This window comes from Eschscholzia californica, unplaced genomic scaffold (genome assembly GCF_041429995.1).
Source record: "Eschscholzia californica isolate CP2 unplaced genomic scaffold, dmEscCali1.0.p SCAF_4, whole genome shotgun sequence".
NCBI classification, from domain to species: domain Eukaryota; kingdom Viridiplantae; phylum Streptophyta; class Magnoliopsida; order Ranunculales; family Papaveraceae; genus Eschscholzia; species Eschscholzia californica.
In genome coordinates, this window is record NW_028238461.1 from 29,729,999 (window position 1) to 29,752,523 (window position 22,525).

General features: G+C 40.5%; 1 long non-coding RNA gene across 1 annotated transcript; it reads right to left on the reverse strand.

Moving 5' to 3' along the window:
- Nucleotides 1–5,924: 5,924 nt before the first annotated feature.
- On the reverse strand, nt 5,925–19,890 carry LOC147544059 (uncharacterized). The gene is made up of 4 exons (XR_015223736.1): nt 19,111–19,890; nt 18,288–18,962; nt 17,164–17,498; nt 5,925–6,677 (listed from the first exon to the last, which is right to left on the reverse strand). It is a non-coding gene; the product is annotated as an uncharacterized LOC147544059 (long non-coding RNA).
- Between the last annotated feature and the right edge of the window lie 2,635 nt (nt 19,891–22,525).

A 22,525-nucleotide genomic window follows, 5' to 3' on the forward strand; every position in this document is an offset into this window, starting at 1 on the left:
TCATCCCTGAAAAGAGAAGCAAAAAAAAAAACGAGAGGAACAAGTAACCGAAACTAGACAACCCCCTTTAGACGAAAGAAGAAAGCCCAATCTTCCTCCCGAAGACACCAACTTTCCTGTATCACACCATGAAACTTTTAAGAAGTGGAATGTGTTGCAAAAGCTACATTCCCTTCAAGTAAATATTTTCATTTTTGGTTCCGAACCCCTTCCTCGAAAAGGAAAATTAATGGACTGAGATCTTGTTGACAAGGATACCAACTGGAGGTAACAACAATTAATTCAAACCGTTTCAAAATTCAACCCTTGATTGAAGTATCTCATCAATAAATCTTTGTATGTTACAGATATTGGTAGATTAAAACATAAACCCTCAAATGACCAAACTGATGCTTTGAAGTTATGCCAAAGCAATTATATCCATTAATCAGAATGTGGTGGTTATAGATCATTAGAAAGACACCAAACAAAAAGACGAACCTTCTGCTGACCAAGATGATGTTCTATTGTTATGTCAAGTGGCTGTTAGCACAAACAAATCTAGAAATGTGAGAAGAGATTCTTTCCGTGAGGAAAAAGGGAAGGCGAGAAGAGATTTTGTATTAACAGATGTTCGAATGTGACAGGTTACTGAAATTATTTGATAGGTTAATAACACCCTCAACACCATAAGAGAAGAATTTTACAGAAGAACGTAAATCAAGAAAACCCCCTAACAAGGAAACTGGATCGCGTCTTGTTGCGAATCCCTAGAGAAATCAAACAAGCAAATTCAAAGAAGCTGGGCTAAACTGAAAAACATGAATCAATGCTTACCTCCCGTTTAGCGGTCGAATCAATAAACCATTGTATCTCTTTTAATCACCGACATAACAAGTACTGAAGGTGATCCAGATGTTGATGTTATTATGCACAAAGAGCTAAGAAAGATCGGCATCGGATTTATTCTCTGAAGTCATTAGAAAGTAATAATCAGTGAACTAATAACCCTTCAATATCAAATACAAACATGAACCCGATTTGTGATGGAATCCAATGACAATCCAAATTTCCACAATTGAATAACTATCGAATTTGCGGAAGCAACCAACTGATCAAGAACGAAAAATCCAACCCATATTATACGAACCCTAATAAGAGGAACGATAAAGGAATCAAATCAAGATGTTCAAAACTAAATTAACTACGAAAACCTAGATCAGTCAAAAAGAAAAACAATGGTACACCAATGTCATAGCACATGAGGCATAGAACAAATATCCCCCATAGGAAGATAACTTTCAATGGAACAACCAATGAAACAAAAAAGAAACATAATTTAGAGAGAAAGTTCAAAAATTACTAGTTTCCACCAGGAGATTAGCCGACTTTTAATAGCTACCACATAATGTTGTCCGGATGACACGCAAAGGAATCTCAATTGCCCAACAACTGAACTAGTAAAAAGCCTACACAATACAAGTACCCCTCTCAATAATCAACTTTTGAAAACCCGTTTTTCAGTCGACCATCTGTACCTTCACTGCGCTTGAGCCTACTTTCTGTGGCATTACTACATCAAGTCCGTAATGAGCAGCATGTGTCAAACGGCAACCATCCAAGACGCCATTGAGCAATGCCCAAACGTTAGTAAGGAAGAAAAAAGGAAAAGCTTTGTGGAGATTGATCCTAATCGCTATAATGTGGAACATTTGGAAGGATAGGAACAATAAGATCTTCAAGGAATCAAACATGGACAGCGACTTTCAAGTAGAAGATGTCAAAGGTTTTATGTATCATTTGTGCAGGAACTCTGCACCTGTATCCAAATTTGGACAAGCAAAATCACACAATTAGCACCGTTCAAGTCAACTGCATCTAGTAGTTGCCGGAACGAACATAACCAAAAAAACAAAAACTTACTACCATGGAGCAAGCATAGAAAACTCCCTTCAAAGAAGAACCATACCAGTTCGTCAAGTGCTAAATCCTAATCACTGTGACAAATGAGGGAGGTTAGGAAGAAGAACGAAAGTGAAACTAGTACAGAAATTAAGTTCTAAGCGGTCAATCGAAACATTACTGCTTCCTGATGTGGCGTGAAAATGCCACATTTAGGTCATAACTTTGATTAGTTAGTTTTTTTCGAGTTTTATTTCTAATTATTTATGTGTTTTTATTGCTAGGTAGTTTATTTGGGGTTTGGCGTGTAATTCGGAATAAAGAGAGCGAATTATCACATTTTCATCTTATGCGGCAAAAGGGAAGAAAAGAGCACCAGGGGTATTTTGGTCATTTTGGTCAAAATCAGAAGTCAAACAACAAGTGAAGTCAATGACAAGTCCGACGGTGAAAACGGAAGTCGATTCGGAGTTCGGACGGAAAAGTTGTGAAGGAAAGAAGCCGAGGTTCAGTCTTGAAACAAGGATTCAATGAAGGCACTCCCTTGATTTAGAAAGAAGCCCAACCCAAGAGCCCAAAGAGGAAGAGAATAATAGAGATTCTATGGGCACCTTTTTGGTCCAAGTCAAAATGGCCTAAGACTTAGTCAAGTTTGACTAAGTCTAGGGTTGTGTATACACAAGTGAGAAAAAGAAATGAAGGAAGGGACTATTCATCATCTTCTTCACCAAGCAAGAGGGGGAGAAAGGAGTTTAGGGTTCTTGTTCTTGAGTTGAGAGCTTGAGAGAGAGAGAAAAAGAGAGCAAGAAGGAGGATCCGGCCAAACCATTGGCCGGCCAGCACACTAGGTCGGCCTAGCTTTGGCCGGGCGAGCTGCTGCTCGGCTGCAACACGAGCAGCAGCTCGGGAAGCATTCAGGGACGCGCAACAGCAGCTTCGGGACGCGCAACAGCAGCTCCGGGACGCGCAACAACAAGGCTTCATCAGCAGCATGAGCAGAGCAGAGCACGAGATGCACAGCAGCTACTCGGGTCTTTCTTCGGCTCGACACAGCAACTCGGACGGCTTAGGGAGCACGGGACGCGACCACCGGGCAGTAGCAGCCTAGCACAGTAGCTCGGGACGGCCATGGACAGCAGCATCTTGGCCGAGAGCTCCACATTTGGCCGGATCTACTTGATTTTTTGGCCGGATTCTTCTTGTTTTGGCCGGACCTTTCTTCACTTTTTCGGCCACTTTCTTGGCCGGAAAAGTTAGGGCTTTTACTCCCTATGTCATGGTCTTCCTTTCCATATGGTTTGATTTGATTGTGGTTGAAGTTTGCTAGAGAGAGAAAGCTAGGGTTAGGTTTAATGGAGGTTGTGTTCTAAATGGAGAAGATGATGATGGTCGCTATGGGGACCCATAATTTACTAAGGGGAGATCGGCTGAACCTTAAAGACTCATATTTTCCGACGATCTTAGCCTCGAACCACATCGAAAAAGGGGGATTCTCTCATCATTTTCTTTCCATTTCTTATTCAATCACCATATTTAGCTAACTTTAGTGTGTCGATTATATGAGATGAAATGAATTCGTGATTGTGTTTAATATGATTTGATGTTTTGATTATAAATTGATGTTCATTTATTTCGATTATCGTTTTGATCGTATTTTCATGTGTCTTGTCAAGCACTTCACATAGTTAATAGACGAAACGAAGTATTCGATATCGATCGTAGTCTAAGTCATATTTTCATGTGTCTTGTCATGCACTTCACATAGTTAGGCGACTAGGCGACACTTTCGATGACTCGGGATTAACCGATTATGACGTTTGTTTGACTAAGTATGATCTCCGGATATACGTAGTGCTTATAGACATCACCTTAGGAGTCGAACATCGATTATACTTTGAAACATTAGATCGGACTACACATAGTCGTAGATTTGTCATTATAGATTCCCGGACTTCGACAACTCTCTCACTTATTTGTCTCCCGACTCTTGTTCCCCGACTCTTGCTCCTCCGAACTCTTATCTCAAATCTCTCTCGCCCGTTCACTTTGATAGTTAATTTAGTTTTACTCGCTTTCTTCTTTTGTTACTCTTTTGATCAAAACCCCCGTTTACCTTTGTTCTTCCCCTTTTTAGTCTAAGGTGCTGTTTGTTTTTTTCACTTTTCAGATTTCAGATGTTTGTTTTTTTTATTTATGAAAATCTGAAATGTTATCTGAATTGGATAATTGTCTGAATTGGCTGAAAAGTAACCCATATTTTTCAGACTTCAAATTATGTCTGAAAAACAAAAGTCCATTGCTGAAATGAGTCAAATGTCGTTCATACCCCCCCCCCCATAAATTTTAGTTTATTCAGCACACCACCGAGACAACCACCACCACCGCCACCACTGAGATTACGACCACCCACAGAAACCGCCGCCACCACCCAATGAAACCGCCGCCAACCGCCGCCACCACCCAATGAAACCGCCGCCACCACCCAATGAAACTGCCGCCACCACCCAATGAAAACACTACCACCACCCAAAGAAACCACCACCACCGACAGAAACCACCACCACCACTCAAAGAAACCACCACCACCACTCACTAAAACAAAGCCAGATCTTTAACTTCTTAGAAAGATAGGGTCAGGGAGAGAAAGAGAGAGATGAACCCTCGCCGGATCTGGCGAGGATTTAACATCTCAAGTCTGTTAGAGAGAGAAAGAGGGTCTGAGATAGAGAGAGTGGGTGAATGAGATAGAGAGATAAAGGTAGTCTGAATCTTACCGGATCTCCAAGGTCGCCGATTGCTTTCTTTTCTAGAGAGGGGGATTGTTTTAGATACAGAGAGGGGGGCACTTTAGAGAGAGGGACGGCAGAGAAAGAGAGGAAATAATTTTAGGGTTCTCTCATTGTTTTTGTTTTCATAAATAAAGTAGGTTGAGAAAAATTAGGGTTTGAATGTCTAACTTTTAAGTGCTGTTTGTTTGTTTTTTTTTAATGAGGGTATAAATGTCAAAATAGTAACTCAGATATATTAATTCAGACATACAAAACAAACATCAAATTTCTAAAATAGTTTATCCAATTCAGATTCAGCCAATTCAGTTCAGACACTTCAGATTCAGCAAATTCAGATTCAGACATTAAGAAAAAAACAAACAGCACCTAAGTTCGTTTGTAATATCTAGACCGAGGGATAAGACCCTTCGATATCCAAACTACCTTCCTATCCTTGGATCGATCCCGGCTTTGCCGGATTACTACTTGATACCTCCGCTTGGGTGTGCAACCTTTTCGGGTACATCACTTCCTAAATCAGGTTAGTACCGGGTACAGAGTGCATTGACTTCCAACAAGCAGAAGAAGAAAGAAATTGCCTGTACTCAATAGTCAAACAAAGAACCTATAAACTAGAGAACAAAGTTAGCATATAAAACCTCCTTCACAACAAAAACCAATCGCTCCTTCAGGTAGATCTCAACATTTGGAAATAAGTTACACAGCTAAAAAATCAAGATTCATTTATCTCATCGCATGGAGGGAAAAATAACCAGATTGAGCGGAAGAAAAGAGAAACTAAAGATGAGACAGTATCTACACAATGAATTTAAAAAGAAAAGCAGATTGAGTGAGAATTCGAGTGTTACTCTTCCCACATCAGAATATCATTAGAACTACAGAAACTAACACTCCATAACGTTGTCCCTGTAATAAACTGAAGGAATAACCATTGGTCAACATTAGAATTTTGTGAAACTTATTATATTGCAAATTTCAGTATTAACAATGAACAGAAGAACCTGTAATGCATTGCATATTTCCCTGTAGAAGTGTGCTACCAACTGGACAAAACAACAATCACTTTAAAGACATTCTCAAACTTTAACTCCAGGTGGAAATACACAAATGGCCAAGATGTCCTGAAATTATGCGGAAGCAGCCGTAGCCATTAAAACAAACGGATACCTAAACGTCTGTGAAGAAAAACCCAATCAAGAATAGATTCTAGATAAACAATAATTGAAAAACTAGATCATGTTTAAGTTTCTATACCGACATATCTGATACATCGACACCGTTGGTCTTGATGTTCGTCCGAAAGCTTCCTTGGACGCCACACAGTTGTAGCTTGATTGGAAGAATATGAATCGATGCTTCCCCCTGATAAGCAATCCAATCAATAAACTGTTATTGGTTTAAACTTTAAACCACCAGCAAAGCACGTATTGAAGGTGGTCTTAATGTGGATCTTAATATGCATATAGACATGATAAGATCGGCATCACAGTCAGACTCTAAAGCCATTACAAAGTAATTATGAGTGAACTAATTACCTTCCTCAATATCAAATACAAAAGTGAAACCACTTTGTAATTGAACCTAAAGACAATCGAAATTTCAAAAATAAAACAACTATCGTATCTGCAACAACGATCAACTGATCAAAAACGAAAATCCAACCCATACTAGTTTTTTTTTGAAAATTTGAATTGATATATTAAAAGAAGAAAAGAAACTGTACAAGATTTAGGGAGGCCATTGGATCTCTCACGACATCCACGCCTTTCAATTTACCCACTACATCCCCATATGATGAGTGCTTAAACTTAACTAAACATTTAGCCAAACACAAAATTGTTCCTTTGAATTAATCCAACCCATCTATACCACGCCTAATCAGAGAAACGATGAAGGAATTAAATCTAGATGTTCAAAACGCATACCAAAAACTATAAACCCTAAATTAGACGAAAACAAAACTATAGAATGGCATTGGCATAGTGCAGAAAGCATGGAACAGAAAGGCTTCCAGAACGAACATAGAAAAAGAGGAGAGAGAGAGAGAGAGCCGGGCGGTGAGATTTTGTTAGGGCTTTTTCCGACAGCCTCCTTTCTTGTTTTCTGGGTTTTTGCGGTGGTGTCTCGCTTTTTGTTGGAGGCGGCGGTGGCTTTTGTTGTTCTTGCCGTTAGTCTTGTTGGTTGTTGCTGCCTATGCAACCGCCATCAGAGACGAAGGTCCTTCTCCCCTCTCCTGGTAAGGATTTGCCTTCTCTTGTTAGTGAAGGTGGTGCCTTGAAACATGGGATTGGTGAGAAGGAAATGGCTTCATCTTATAGTTTGGGTAATCGGTTGAGAGGTCCTGCTAGGGTTCTAGTTGGGTCTAATCCAGCTTCTGTGAATGCTGATGGATTTGAGGTTGGGTGTCGGCCCTCTGAGCTGAGCTACCATTTGAACCAGAAGGCACCTTTGGAAACTGGAAGTGAAGGTGGGGGCTCCTCTAAGGTTAATGGTGGTCCTAATTGGGATGCTCTGTTTGCAAGAAGGGAGGTTCCAGGTAGGAAACCTCTGCACTTGACTCCACCTGTGGATGTTAATGGTCGATTGGTAGTACGTTTTCCTAGTGACTCTGAATCCTACCAGAAACATTTGAGAGATTGTAAGAATCTCATTGTTGGTAGCTTTGTGGGAGGTAAGGTTGCTTTTGGATTTGCCACCAGCACTTTATTGAAGATCTGGAAGCCTAAAGGTAATGTTCATTTCACCTTGTTCAAAGATTCTATCTACATTATTAATGCTAGTTTGGAGGAGGATAGGGAGCTAATTCTTGGGCATGAGCCTATTCATATTGGTAGTAAGCTTTTCCTTGCTAGGCCATGGCATCCACATTTTGAGAGAGATGTTAATAAGTTGGAAACTGTTCCTATATGGGTTGTGTTGAAGGATATACCATTTAGATTCTGGTATGATGAAGGTATTGCCATCATAGCCAGCTTTATTGGTAAGCCACTCTTTGTAGATGGACCTACTGCTACCAAAAGAAGAATGTCATATGCTAGGATTTGCATTGAGATTGAAGTGGGAAAAGTGCTTTCTGATGTGATTCCAGTTATTGAAGATGATGGAGAGGAGGTGTGTGTTCAGGTTGAGTATGCTTGGAGGCCTCAATACTGCTCTAAGTGTAAGATCTTGGGACATGTTGATGCTAGATGTAATGGTGGAGTTCCTGTTAAGCAAGTTTGGGTACCTAAGCAGAAGAAGGTTGATAGTAACAATAAGGATAAAGCTAGTGTTGCTCCTAGCAAGGTACAAGTTGCTGCTGCCATTCCTAATGATGAGACTTTGAGAATGGGGATCCTATGGTGGAAGAGGAAGGTTGGACTGAGGTTAGGAGGAAAGGTTCTCTTAAAAGAAAAGGCCAAGAGAGGGAACCTAAACCTACTGACAGTACAGTGAAGATGGGCTCTAAGGGAGACTATAGGTTGGGAGTTGGCCACAGCTCTAGTCAGGGAGCTACTGAGTCTGATGCTAGGGATGTGCGTGGTTCTTGTTCAACTGGTTGGGTCCAGAAGCAGGGTTCTGTTCAGGACAACCCAGGGACACTTGTTGCTTATGGGTCAAGAAGATAGGAGAGCTCTAAAGTTTAAGAGAGTCTCCTACTCTGATCCTAATGTTTAGTGTGGGTTGTTGGAATATAAGGGGTCTGAACTCTCCCCTTAAAACAACTGAGGTCAGTAGGTTTGTTAGAGCTAATAATCTTGGAGTTTGTGGTGTTATTGAAACTCAAGTGGATGTGACTAATAAGGACATGGTTAGAAGGAGGTTTTTGCCTACCTGGAGCTGGGTCCATAACTATGCTAGTCATGCTGCTGGTAGGATATGGCTTCTTTGGGATCCTGGGCAGGTCCAAATAAACAAGAGGGTGAGGGAGTTATAGATGAGTCCAAGCTGTTTGATTGCCCATTCTCTGGTTGTCATTTTACTTGGACTAATAAACAAGAGGGTGAGGGAGTTAATGCTAAGAAATTGGATAGAGCTCTTATTAACATTGAATGGTTGGATTTATGTGCCAATTCTAAAGCTGAGTTTCTGCATATGGGGGTTTCTGACCACTCCCCATGTGTTGTATCTCTTTCAGAGTCTGTGGGTGCTGGGCCTAGGCCGTTCAAGTTCTTCAACTGTTGGACTGAGGAAGAGGGATTCTTTAAAATTGTGGAAGCTGCTTGGCAGCTGCAGGTTATGGGTAACCCTATGTTCAGGCTGGTCTCTAAGCTGAAGAAGGTGAAAGCTATGCTGCTTGTTTGGAAGAAGGAGAAGTTCTCTCAATTTCCTTCTCAAGTTCAGGCTGCCAGGAAGGTGATGGAGGAGGCTCAGGCTGAGCTTTATAGGCAACCTTTCTGTCTCTCTACCAAAGCAAAGGAAAAGGCTGTTGTTGCTGACTTTGCTTTCAAAGCCAGAATGGAGGAGTCTATGCTTAAGCAAAAATCTAGAGTTCAATATGTAGACTTGGGTGATAGTAATACCAAGTTTTTTCATAACTCTTTGAAGGAAAGAAGGTCTAGAAATTATATTCCTTTTCTCTATAATAATGAGGGTGTTAAGCTTGTGCAGGTGGCTGATATTGCAGCTGAATGTGTTGGATTCTATGAGCAAATGTTTGGCTGCTCTTCCTATGGTGATGAAGGTCTTGCAGCTCTTGATGGTGTTTCTCTGGAGGGCAATGTGACTTGCTGATCAAGCCATGGACATGACTAGGAAGGTGACTAGGGAAGAGATATTTCATGCTTTATCCACCATTCTTCTAGACAAAGCTCCTAGTCCGGATGGGGTTTCTTCTCATTTCTTCCTTAAGTGTTGGGATATTGTGGGAGATGATTTTGTTGCAGCTGTCTCTAGGTTCTTCTACTCTGGCAAGCTGTTAGGTGAAGTCAACTCCACCTTGGTTACCTTAGTCCCTAAAAGTTCCAATGCTTCCTTAGTGTCTGATTTTAGACCAATTGCTTGCTGCAATGTGGTTTATAAGTGTATTGCTAAGATCTTAACTCTGAGAATGAAGGGAGTTGTTGATGGGCTTATTCATCCTTGTCAATCTGCTTTTATATCAGGAAGGGTTGTCCAAGATAATATTTTGCTTGCTCATAAATTGACTAGGAATTATCATAGAGATAGAGGGCCTCCTAGGTGTGCTAGACCTTCAGAAGACCTATAATACCATTGAATGGGCTGCTCTTTTTAAAGTTTTGGTGAAGTTTGGGTTCCCTTCTCAATTCATTAATTGGGTTAAGGTGTGTATTTCTTCTCCTAAGTTCTCTATTATGGTGAATGGTGTTTCTTTTGGCTACTTTGAAGGGAAGAGGGGTATTAGACAAGGTTGTCCCATGTCTCCTTATCTCTGTGTCCTTGTTATGGAAGTTTTGAATGTGTTGCTAATTAACAAGGCAAAGAGTGGGGATATTCAGCTGCACACTAATTGTGCTAAACCTCTGATCACACACTTATGTTTTGCTGATGATTTACTTGTGTTTATGAAAGGGACTCTTAAATCTGCTAGTGGGTTAGCTTTGGCCCTGGATGAGTTCTTTTGTTGTACTGACCTTAGAGTGAATCAGAAGAGCAGGTTGGGGTTTGTGTGTGGCTTCTTACCTGTGAGATATTTGGGGGTTCCTTTGATCTCCACCAAGCTGAAATTTTCAGACTGTATGCCTCTATTTGATAGAATTTTGGCTAGGGTCAAGTCTCGGAAGGTGAAGTTTCTATCTTATGCTGGCAGACTTACCTTAGTTTCCTCTGTCCTCTATGGTATTATTCAATTCTGGTTTAGTATATTTGTTCTACCTTTGAGAGCCATTGATGAGTTGAATAGGATTATCATGAGATTTTTGTGGAATGGTCCAGATATGAAAGTTGGTCATGCTGTAGTTCAATGGGTCACTGTTTGCTCTCCTTATGCTGAGGGTGCCCTGAATCTAAGGAAGCTTAATGTTGCTGCTAATCTTAGGCTTCTTTGGGACTTAGTTAGAGATAAGAATACCTTATGGGTGGCTTGGGTCAAGAGTCATCTTATCAGAGGAAGATGCTTCTGGACTTTGGATGTTCCTGATAATGCTTCTTGGAGTTGGAGGAGAATCCTTCAGTTCAGGTCCTTGGGGCTAAAGTTTGTTGTGTACTTGGTTGGTAATGGTCAGAGTATTAGCTTATGGGTTGATAATTGGCACCCTTTGGGTGTGTTAGAGAGGTTTCTGTCTGATTTTTTCAGGATGGACAGTAGGCTCCACAAAGAGGCTAAGGTGAGCTGTTGTATTTCAAATGGTACTTGGCAAGCTCCTTTCATGGCTGCTGCTGAGTTTGAGCCAATTGCTGATAGATTTTCTGAGATAGAGAGATTGGTGGAGGGGAAGATTCTCTCATTTGGGCAGCTGGTGAGAGGGGTTCTTACACCATGAAAGTAGTGGTGGCCAACGGGCCGTTCCGTCCCGTTGCGTTTCTGACCGTTCCGTGGCGTTCCGGTAGTCGTTCACGTGGCCGTTCCGTGGCGTTCCTGTAGTCGCTCCCGTGGCTCCCACCCATTCATAAATATTTTTTACTTGTAAAAAAAAAGTAATAAAAGAAATATTACATTTTTTTCAAGTAAAAAATTGTGATGTACAAAAACTTTAGAGTCTATGTCATATCTTTGTTTATTTTATTGAAAAAAAGTTGTATAAAGACTCTCCACATTTACTTTATATTTTGTGGTTTAGGTGTGGGACTATCTTTACCACTTTATTTGTTTATTTTTTTGAAAATAAATTTTAGTTTGTTTCAACAAAAAAAAAATCTAAGTAAAAAAAATAAAGTAAAACCTCTTTTGTACTACACCAATTACAAATAAATGGGGTGGGAGTGTACAACACCCTCAAAAGAGAGTGTTGTACACCCTAAGTAACTTGTTAAAATTAAAAAAATTAAAAGTGTTTTGAGGATGTTAGTACACCCTAGGTAATGCTTAAAAATTCAAAACCCTTTTGGGAATAACAAACACCGCTGCCCAATATAGCAACATGCTGTTCAAAACCACCTTAATGAGAAGGACACGCCCCGCAAACGATAAGAAGCGACTCTTCCAAGATTGGATTCGTCCCTTGATTTTATCGATTAACGGGATGCAATGACTATAGGTAAGACGAGAAGATATGAGGGGCAATCCTAGGTATCGAATAGGCAGAGAACCAGTACCAAATTCCAGGATAGTGGTGATATCACTCTGACCTTGAGCCGAAAGACCAGCAAAGAAGATAGTACTCTTAAGCACGTTGGCATGCAACCCCGTTGCCCGATGAAAACCAGTTAGCACACCTTTTAGAGCTTGAGCCGAACCCGTGTCTCCTCGAAAGAAAACCATGAGGTCGTCTGCAAAACAAAGGTGAGTAACCTTCGGGACTAGACACTGAGGGTGTAACAAGAACCGACCTGCCCTTTCCTCTCGATCAATAAGAACCGCGAATACCTCCATCATTAAAACAAACAAATATGGAGATATCGGGCAGCCTTGACGTAAGCCCCGTTTCCCATCAAAATAACCATGGGCTTCACCGTTGACCAGAATAGAGAACTTAGACGTAGTAACACAAGCCCGTATCCATTCTATAAATATCCTTGGAAAATGAAACTTACCGAGGACTGAGAATAGTGAAGACCAACGGACTGTGTCATATGCCTTCTTAAGGTCAATCTTAACCGTACACCGAGCTGGACCTGTGGGTCGATGGTAATTCCGGACAATCTCATGGGCTAACATGATATTGTCCTGAATGGTACGGCCAGAAATAAAGGCTGACTGGTTTGGACTAATCATCGAATAAATAACTCCTTTCAGTCGTATAGTGAGTATCTTGGTAATGCATTTATACAACACATTGCAACAAGATATAGGTCTCTAAAGTCTGAAACTGAAGAAGCATTATCGATTTTAGGAATAAGAGTCACAAAAGTAGAGTTTACCTCTTTGAGAAGTTTCCCAGAGCTGAAGAAGTTCTGAATAGCCTCCACAAAGTCATCTCCCACGACCAACCAACACGCCTTAAAAAAGTGAGAAGAGAACCCATCCGGCCCTGACGATCGCTCAGAACCGATAGTTTGGAAAGCAGCATATATTTCATCTCTGGTCACCCTCAGAGTAAGAAGAGCTCCTTCAGCTTCCGTCAGCGGGCGTGAGAACTCCACATTAGATATGTGATCTAATGCTTCATTGTCCTCATCATCCCGACCGAATAAGTCCCGATAGAAATCCACACACATATTGGCTATTTCCACTGGATCCTCAGCCACCGAACCATCCTCTCTGGTGAGTCGAGTGATAGTGTTCCGTGACTTCCGCTCCTTAATAGAGTTGTGGAAATAAGCTGTATTGCTGTCATCGAGAGTGAGCCATTCAACTTTAGCACGTTGTCGGAGCATTGCTGTTTCAGCCCGTACAACGTTACTATAGTTTTCAGTAGCTACTCTCTCTTGCCTCCGTAGAACCGGGTTTGCTGGATCTCCCTGTAATCTGACCTGCACTGAATGTAAAAAATTCCGGTTAATGGTTACCTGGTTTGTCACCCCATTGAACCGATCTTTCTTCCATTCATTCAACCGAGCCTTCAAAGCCTTAAGTTTAGTCACCATTCGAAACATCGGATTACCCCGTACTGACACCTTCCATACATCAGCAACAAGAGCTCGGAACGTGGAATCCTCCGTCCAGGCATTGAAGAACCAAAACGGAGTGCGCCGGTTTAAGTTAGGTGCAACAAGAGGAATAATGATAGGAGAGTGATCTGAATCCCCAGGCGGTGGGAAATCTGCCTTAGCTAGAGGAAAACAGGTCAACCAACCACTATTAATGAGAGCCCGGTCAATCTTGGTACTGACATTAGCAGCTCCCATCTGCCTGTTAGACCATGTGTAGAAACAACCTGTAAACGGGCAATCGAACAATCCCAGGTCGGTAACACAATCGAACATCTCATTGGATCCTTGAGACGGTGAGCAATTACCGCCTCTCTTCTCGTTGGCCAGCATCGTGGTGTTAAAGTCACCTAGCACTAACCACGGAGCCTCAGGGCCCATCATAAGAAACTCAAGGTCCCTCCAAAGTTCCCGGCGACGAACGGTGTTATTGCTTCCATACACCACTGCCAAGAGAAAACCCGAACCATCTGGAAACCGAACACCACCTGCAATAACTTGTCCCCCAACATGGGACACAGTGAAATCAACCCTACTCGGGTCCCATCCAATCCATATCCGACCTCCCGGGGCAGCCACATAGTTATCAATAAAAGTCCAGCTAGAATTAAGGCTTCGCTGAATGCGAGTCTTATTGATTTCCTGGACATGAGTTTCTAGAAATCCACATAAATCAATTCTATTTAATCGCATAAAATCACACACACTCTTCGTACGGAGAGAGTCATTAAGACCTCTCACGTTCCAACATGCAAGATTAATCATTAAAACTATTGGGAGGGTTTTTCGACCGCCGTGGAGGTCTCTAGGTTGCTGTCTTCTCTCGTAATACTCATGTGAGGGTCTAGTTCAGATTGTGAGCTATGCATCAAGTGATCTTCTTCATCATGAAAATTGTGATCTCTTCCCGAGGCCTCCCCCTCTGGCTCTCGGAGACGAGTTTCCGAGTCGGTATCATCTGAATTTGACAAGGCTAAGAAAGAATTACCTGATAAGATACCAGCCGAACCATGTTGTGCAATTGGAATCAACGCCTTCTTTGCCATCTTTCTACGTGGTTGATCTGACTTTTCCATTTGACCCGTACCTATAGTGAACTGATTTGATTTCGATGGAACCACCAACCAATCACCATTTCTGTCTCGTCCCTCCTCCACACTATGTTGGCCTGATTCTCGATTTGTCAATGTTGTTGGGCGTTTACGACCACCACCAGCTCGGTTTGCTGCAGCCCCATGGACTTTTTGAGTACCTTGTTGCCTCCCAATTAAGTTATTATTACTCTTCCCCGAGGATATCAAAACCCGTTGGTCAGATTGTTGCTTATTAGAACTTGCTGTTCGGTTATCACCCTTTGATTGGTTTGTATCGCTAGTAGGGACAGTAGGGTGACCAAAAGATTTTGGTTGTTTAGGACAATCTGAATCAGCATGACCGAATACTTGACACCCTTCACACCTATCCGGCTTCCATGAATACTCCATTTGCACTTTTACCATGTAATCGGAAGACCCCTCTTTAACTCGAATGTTTACTTCATCCGGTAAACTCTTATCAACTTTTACCTCCACACACACACGTGCGAATGCCATCCTCTCTTTCGATTCTGTACGACTGTCTTGCATGAGAGGTACACCCACCACGCTAGCAATATAAGAGATTCCTTTCGTATTCCAAAGCAAAAGTGGAATGTTCCGAAAACAGACCCAAATAGGTATAGTTTTCAATTCTTGAAGCTCTTGTTCAACATTGTGTTTCCATTGTCGAACTACAAAGAGTCTCCCCGCAATAAATATCGGCTCATGTTCCAATGCCCTTCATCTATCATCCGACGAAGAGAACTTTATAACGTAAGCTGAATTACCATGCACAGTGAGCTTCATATCCCCTCTCGGTTTCCATTGTTTCAACAGCACACTATGCACCAATCCATACCCCAACCTTTCACCAACAAAGCTGCCAATAAGAATATCTTCGAAAGTTTTAATTTCATGTGTGAATTCAGTAGCATTCACTTCAACAATTAGGTTTCCATCTCTCTCCTTAGGTGGGAAATAACTCAGTTCAGCACGTTTTAAGACTTGCTGTTTTGTAAATAGAGAACTCCAATTAACAGGTCCGTGTAAATCACCATGGATATTTTTAAAAGCACTCACCTGATCAGGCCTAACACCTTGTCGTCCCTCTCCATTGGAAAACCTAGTTTCTGCCGAAACCCTAATTCCCTCTGAGTTTTCAATCGGTGTTGCACATGGTGAGTATTCAGCCGAGTTTGTTATGATTCTGTTTGTTTCGCTTATTGGATTCCGAAGAACTCCCGAGAACATGTTGTTACGTATAGCATTTGCTAGTGGACTATTACCCAATACCATCTTCTTCCCCATTACTGTTCTTTTTTCATTTGCACGAACAGGAGCTGTAGTTACTCCTTGCTGAACTTGTGATGTAGACCCATCACCATTCAGTTTTGATTTTGATGTTGCCTTAAAGAGAAGACCAACTGAATGAGTAGTATCCATAACTGTTTTTGGTTGTTCTTCACATGAAACCAGTGAGGTTTCCTCATTCATCTCTTCCTCTTCATCTTCACTTGGTAAACGGTTTGCAGCCAATAAAAACCTTCCTTCACCGATTTCTCCTTCATCCCTCATGCTAGGATCAATTCCAATATGAGAATCAATCATTGCCGGAGAGAAACCAGACCAGAAATCAAGATTTCTGATCACAAAACCCTAGAAAATCACCACTTTCTCTCTCCTTACGGGATTTTCTCTCTCCTCTCACCTTTTATGATTACCATCTTCTATTTGGCTGTGAATTCTCAAGGGCCATTTGGTATAAACTTTTTGATATGCTCAATGTTTCTAAGCTCAGTTGGGGCTCTTGGGAGGGGGAGATCTCTTGGTTTACTGCTACTTTTGGCAGGAGTGGCCCTTTGGGTCTGTTGGGGAGGCTTTCCTTCAATGCCTGCATCTATCATGTATGGGGAGAGAGGAACAGGAGAGTATTTGCAGGTACTTTTGAAAGCTGGGAGGCTACTTCTTTCAGAATTATTTCTGATGTTAAGATGAAAATGTCATGTGTTTGTAAGTCTGTTAGGGACAATGCTGCTACCAGGTTAGTTGCTGCTAAATGGAACTTCTCTTGGGTGTTCACTCCTCTGAAGACAATGGTTTGTGTATGGCAGAAACCAGGTTTTGGCACTCATTTGATTAATACAGATGGATCTTATAGTTTGACTGCTGCTGGTTATGGATGTGTGATAAGAGATAGCTTCGGTGATGTGGTGATTGCAGCTTGTGGTGGTTCCAGGCCCATCAGTGTGTTGCACCATGAGTTGGAGGGGGTTGCCGCTGGGTTGGAGCTTGCTAGTTCTCTTGGCCTTAAGAGGGTGGTGGTTGCCACCGATTCTAGTTTGGTTTGTGGGCTTCTGTCTAAGTCAGGGTCTGTTCCCCCTTGGAGATCTCTCTTCCTGTGGCAAAAGATTAAGTGTCTTATGGGTTCTTTTGACCATTGTGCTGTCCAACATGTATTCAGAGAAATTAATCAAGTGGCTGATCTTTTATCTAAGGCTAGAGTGGAGTTGGGAAGGGTGGTTCTTAGTGCTGCCTCTTTGGGTGATTCTGTTGAGAGAGTGGTGAAAGATGATAAGCTTGGGGTTGTGAGGAGGAGAGTTAAATGATTGTATTTAGTTTTGTTTCTCTTTGAGCTTGTGAGTCTTCTGTTTGGGACTCTGTGTTGTTTGTTTTAGGCCCCTGGCTCCCTTATGCCTGCTGATTAATGACAAAAAAAAAAAGCATGGAACAGATATCCCCCACTGGGAAATAACATCCATTGAAACAATCAATTAAACAAGAAAAACATATTTTTAGGTCAAGTGTTACTATTTTCCACCAGGAAATTATCCGATTTTTAGTAGCTAACCCTCCATAATGCTGTCCCGCTGCTAATGAAAGAATCCCAATTGGTCAACAATTGAACCATTAAGAAATACACGAAACAGAAACCCCGCGAAATAATCAACTTAGAATTGAAAACCCGCTTCAGGAACCAAGACTTCTGCACGTGTATCCGAACTCGATAAAGCAATCGACCAAGATGAATTCTAAGACATGTACACCAAATACAACTAAGCAACTACTGAGGGTATTTAGAGGTGATGTTATGTCACTGGGGCTGATTATTCATACTATTTGCGATGAAGTGCGGATCAAGATGAATACTATTACCAAACGGTTTGAAGATACTGAGGAGAATCGGAGGACCATTGATCGATGGAATCTTACTATCTCTCTTCAAAAGCCGGTCTATACTTCATGTAAATGGACTCGGCCGATGACAGGGAGATATATGATTAATACCGATGGTGCTCTGAACGAGGTGGATGCGGGGTATGGAGCCATTATTCGAGATTCGGAGGGGATTGTTGTTAGAGCAGCCACGGGTCAGGTTGATGGACAAACTATCTTTATACATGAATTGCAGGGTGTTGAGTTGGGATTAGAGTTAGCACTTAGTGCTGGGCTGCAGGAAGTTAAACTTGGTCTTGATTCGATGAATATCAAGTTACTTCTTGCAAAACCAAATCAGAAATTACCATGGAGGTAAGGCGTTTATGGAAGAGAGTTCAGAGGCTTAAGAGCCAATTTCAGAGTTTTCGGGTGTTTCATGTCTATAGGGAAGCAAACCAAGCTGTTGATCACTTGTCAAAGATGAGGCTCGGACCGGGAGTAACTCACTTGAATGTCAGTCAACTGCCGGTGGAACTAGTCAACATTGTTAATGCGGACTCTAGAGGGACAGTGAGAATGAGGAAATGGTGGGGCTAATGAAATGATGTAATTTGATTTCTTTGTTGTTTTATTTAGTTTTATTTCATTGTATTCGGTTCGGGCTTCTCCCGCTTATCATTATAAAAAAAAGAACTACTAGACACAAAAAATTTAGAGTTATTATCCAAATGAAACTCACGACAAAAACTCACTTCTTCCACATTTAACTTCAGACGGGAAGCTTCTCTATACACCACCGTTGTCCCAGAATACCAAATTGCCAACAATAAACAAAATCGTTACAGAAAATTCCTCAAGTTTTATGCTAGAGAGAACCACAAGAGACCGTAAGAAATTTAAATGGTAGCGTTCTCCCGAAAAAGGCCATAAGCGAAAGACGGGATCCATATTTTTGAATATCGCAAATTCCTAAAGAATAAATATAGATAATTAGGTATTAACACCCTCTTACAGAGAATACTTACGTAACTAGATAAAATAAGAAAAGACCCCTTCAAAGGAAACTAGAACTGTGCCCTGGAGTTGGTCCAAGTTGAAAATCCCTGGGAAACATCAAATTGCTTGCATTAATTATAGTTTCTCAACAAGGACAAAAATCACAGAAGCAAGTTCAGATAAAGCCCCCTTCACACAGTTGACTTGATAAAGTTGACTCCAATCATCAAAGCAAACCATTAAGAATTAAATGGGTACTTATGTTATTGAGAGTACGAACAACGTAAAAAGAAACAAAGTAGGATGGCTTTTTAACCCATCGCCTCTCTGACATTAACATGGCAGAATAAGAGTAGTCGTCCCATCATGAAGATGCCTGAGAAAGAGAAGAAAAACAAATACGTACATCAATTCAAGATATGAAGAAAAAACAAATACGTACATCAATTCAAGAAGATATGAAGAAAAAAACAAACTGAAAGAAAGAAGTTCAATTAGATATTCACAAATAAAAAGAACCTCACCCTTAAATAGATCACCATTACAACGCAAGAGTACTTTTGAGTATTGTAGGCTCCTGAAAAAGTGTTAATTAGATTCGTTGTTTCTATATTTACATAACTAACACATTCATAAAGAAGATTCAAGGACGAAGACTTCTACAGGACAATAGATGAGAGGAGAACCCTGCATTTCACATAACACTGTAATGTCTCCCTGGAATAAGTACGATTCTCACATCCCTGGAATAACATAGAATGTTAGCGATATAAATAGGTAACCCCTCATAGAGAGAGAAGGATAAACCAACGACAGGGAAGAATTCTACGCAATCTATGGAGAACACGAGACCCCCTCCCCCCCTCGGAAAAAAAACAAATGGATTTTGCATGTTTCAATTATTACTAATCTAACAAGGATAAAAGTTGAAGCAAGTTAAGAGAGACCCCTTCAGATACATCACGATTAACACCTCATAGTTGACCTACCAAAAAGACCCGATCACAAATATAAGCATCGCATGAAGGTCACTTTAGGCTAACCCATCGGGAATGGGAATAAATATTCTGTCAAAGGGACCTCTGAGAAAGAAAATGAAAATTGAAGTTACCAATTTTACATTTACAATGATCCCGCTAAGAAGTAAGAACTGAGAGGAGAACGCTAAACTAGACAATCCCCTATAGAAACAGAGCCCAATCTTCCTCATAAGCTAGACTTCACACACATGAAGGTTTTTTGCTGTAACTTTTCCTCTTCCACACTTCGTACATATCCTTCTCTCATTATTAATATTAATTCGACACAGCTGGGGCTCAACTTTAAGAACATGAATATGTGATTTCCCCTTTGGGGGCAATCCAATCAATAAACAATTACTGGTTTAAACCACAAGTACAACAAGTATTAAAGGCGATCCTGATGTGGATTTTATCGTGCACATAGCATGACAAATTAACTTCTCACCATAACCACAGTTGTCCTAAAACACCAAGAACAAAGAAAAGGGTCCCACAACACGTTAGGGAACAAAATATAGACCAAATTTCTCAATTTATACAAGTTACAAACTAAAAGATAAGCGAAACATACTTTTCTCTTGGGCATTTGAGGAAGACAGCCAGGTACCAGCTTCTTGAATGATTCGGAAAATACTTGGGTAGGCAATTAGGTAATAACATCCTGAAGAGAGAATCAGGCCGCATCTCGTTGCAAACCCCTGGGAAACATCAAATGGTTTTTGATGTGTTAATTATAATTCTCAAACAAGGATAAAATCAAAGAAGCAAGTCCATAAGCCCACTTCACTCAGTTAACTTCACAATGCTGACCACAGTCCTCCTACCAACACTACGGCGGAATAGGACACCCCATCATGAAGATCACTGATAAGGAGAACGAAAAATAAATTATGTCTATCAATTCAAGTAGACAACCGAATGAAGAAATAAAAAGAAACTGAAACATTAAAGTTCAATTAGAAGGAAAACAAAAGAACCCAGTTCTTAAACAGAAAACCACTACTGCAGGAGAATACTTCAAGTACTGTAGGTTCCTGCAAGTATCAGTAGATTGATCGTTTTCGTACGAGAAGGAAAACCCGACACAGACCGCCATAAGAACTCGATATGATTATTTTAATTGCTTCAGGTGGTAGATTGCAGCAACAACCGTAATGCAAATCCCTAAAATTGAACTGAAAATCAGCGAACTGCTACACAAACAACTTAAAATAAGGAATCAAGCAGTAAAACTCACAACTGCCAATAGTTTGACTTCAAAAGGAACTTGCCGAAATCACAAATTTGTTTAGAAGTACGAAAGAAATAAAAAATTAATAAAAGGTTACTCATAAACGATGAAAGAAAAAGATGTGTATATGCTTACAACACAATCAGTATGGCCTACGGAGTTTTGAATAGATTCAGCTGATCCAATATCCGCCCACATAACTCGATAGTTTACTGTGACGTGCACATTACCTGTCGAATTTGAAACACGAGCCAACCATAAAAAGAAACCAATTGCCAGCATTAATCTTGAGTGGGAACCATGTCTTTGGTTACAAGAGATATTCATGCAGAAACCATTCAACTACAACCCAAAATTATATCAACTGAAAAAAAATTCCACGAAAAGTAATTGCGTTTTCACTACGAGCAAGTTCTAAGACATTTTACAGGATCCCAGCTAATACAATAAGCAACTTTTTATTTACGAACTCTGAAAAAATATTGATAGAAAACAAACTGTAAGAAACACAAAACCCCCCATGGTTAAGCATCAATAGCTTAGCTAACAATAGTGCTTGCACAACTCGTGGTGGAGATGGGACAATAAACCAGTCAACGCCATAGTTCAATGTCGATAGCATAACTAAAATACCAACAATGAAGGACGACATGGGCCTAACAAGAACTCTTTTTGTTAACCAAAACTAAATACTTTTCAAGAAACTTGTTTGCGAAGGAACTTTTTCATTTTCAAACTCGAAGAAAATATATTATTAAACAACTGAATATAGGAACCACAAAATCCCCCGTTGTTCATGTATTAATAGCTTAGCAAACAATACTGCTCGCACAGCTCATGATGGAGAGATGGTACAATAAACCAGTCAACCACCATGGTTCAGTGTCAAAAGCGTGTCTAACAATACCAAAAATGGGGGAAGATACAGGTCTAACGAAAAAAACTTTTTGTTACGGGTAGATAGTTTCAACACTTTTGATTAGTAAAAACTCATTTAATAAGCATTTTTTCACTTTGAAACTCAAAAAAGTTGTTACTAGAAAAATGTATAGGTACCACATTACTGTCCGCGCAACTCATGGTGGAGATGGTGCAATAAACCACCATAGTCCAGTTCTGAAAGCGAAGCTAACCAACAATGGAGGACGATACGGGCCTACTAAAACTCTTTTTATTTACCAAAAACAAATACTTTTCAAGACTTAGTACTACTAAAAACTCATTAACATATTTTTTTTTGCACAATTTTTTAAAACTTGGCACTTAAATGAAGAGATTTTTAAGGAATTAAAATCTATTTCAGCCACAATAGTTTCAGATAATATAAGAACATCAGCTGAAAAATAGGGATTCACTACAGATAATTTGATGGGAACCCTCAAAAATAGTTTTAACATTTGGTTGATTTAAAACAAATAATTTACGTGACATATGTACCAAGTTACTAGCAACCGTGGACCTATAAGTCTAGAACTTCAGTTGCGCAAGGAATATTAACTGTAAAAGTAGTTACACCTGTTTGAAGTTTAAATCATAAGCAACATTGAAGTGTCGCCGCAATTGATTCCCTCCAACCCAGAGGTAGCCCGCCACAGTCCTTTAACAATCCTAACAAAAAAATACATAGAAAGTCAATTTAATGATCGAGAAAGAATCCAATTGTAATCTGGTGCAATCATTTACCAA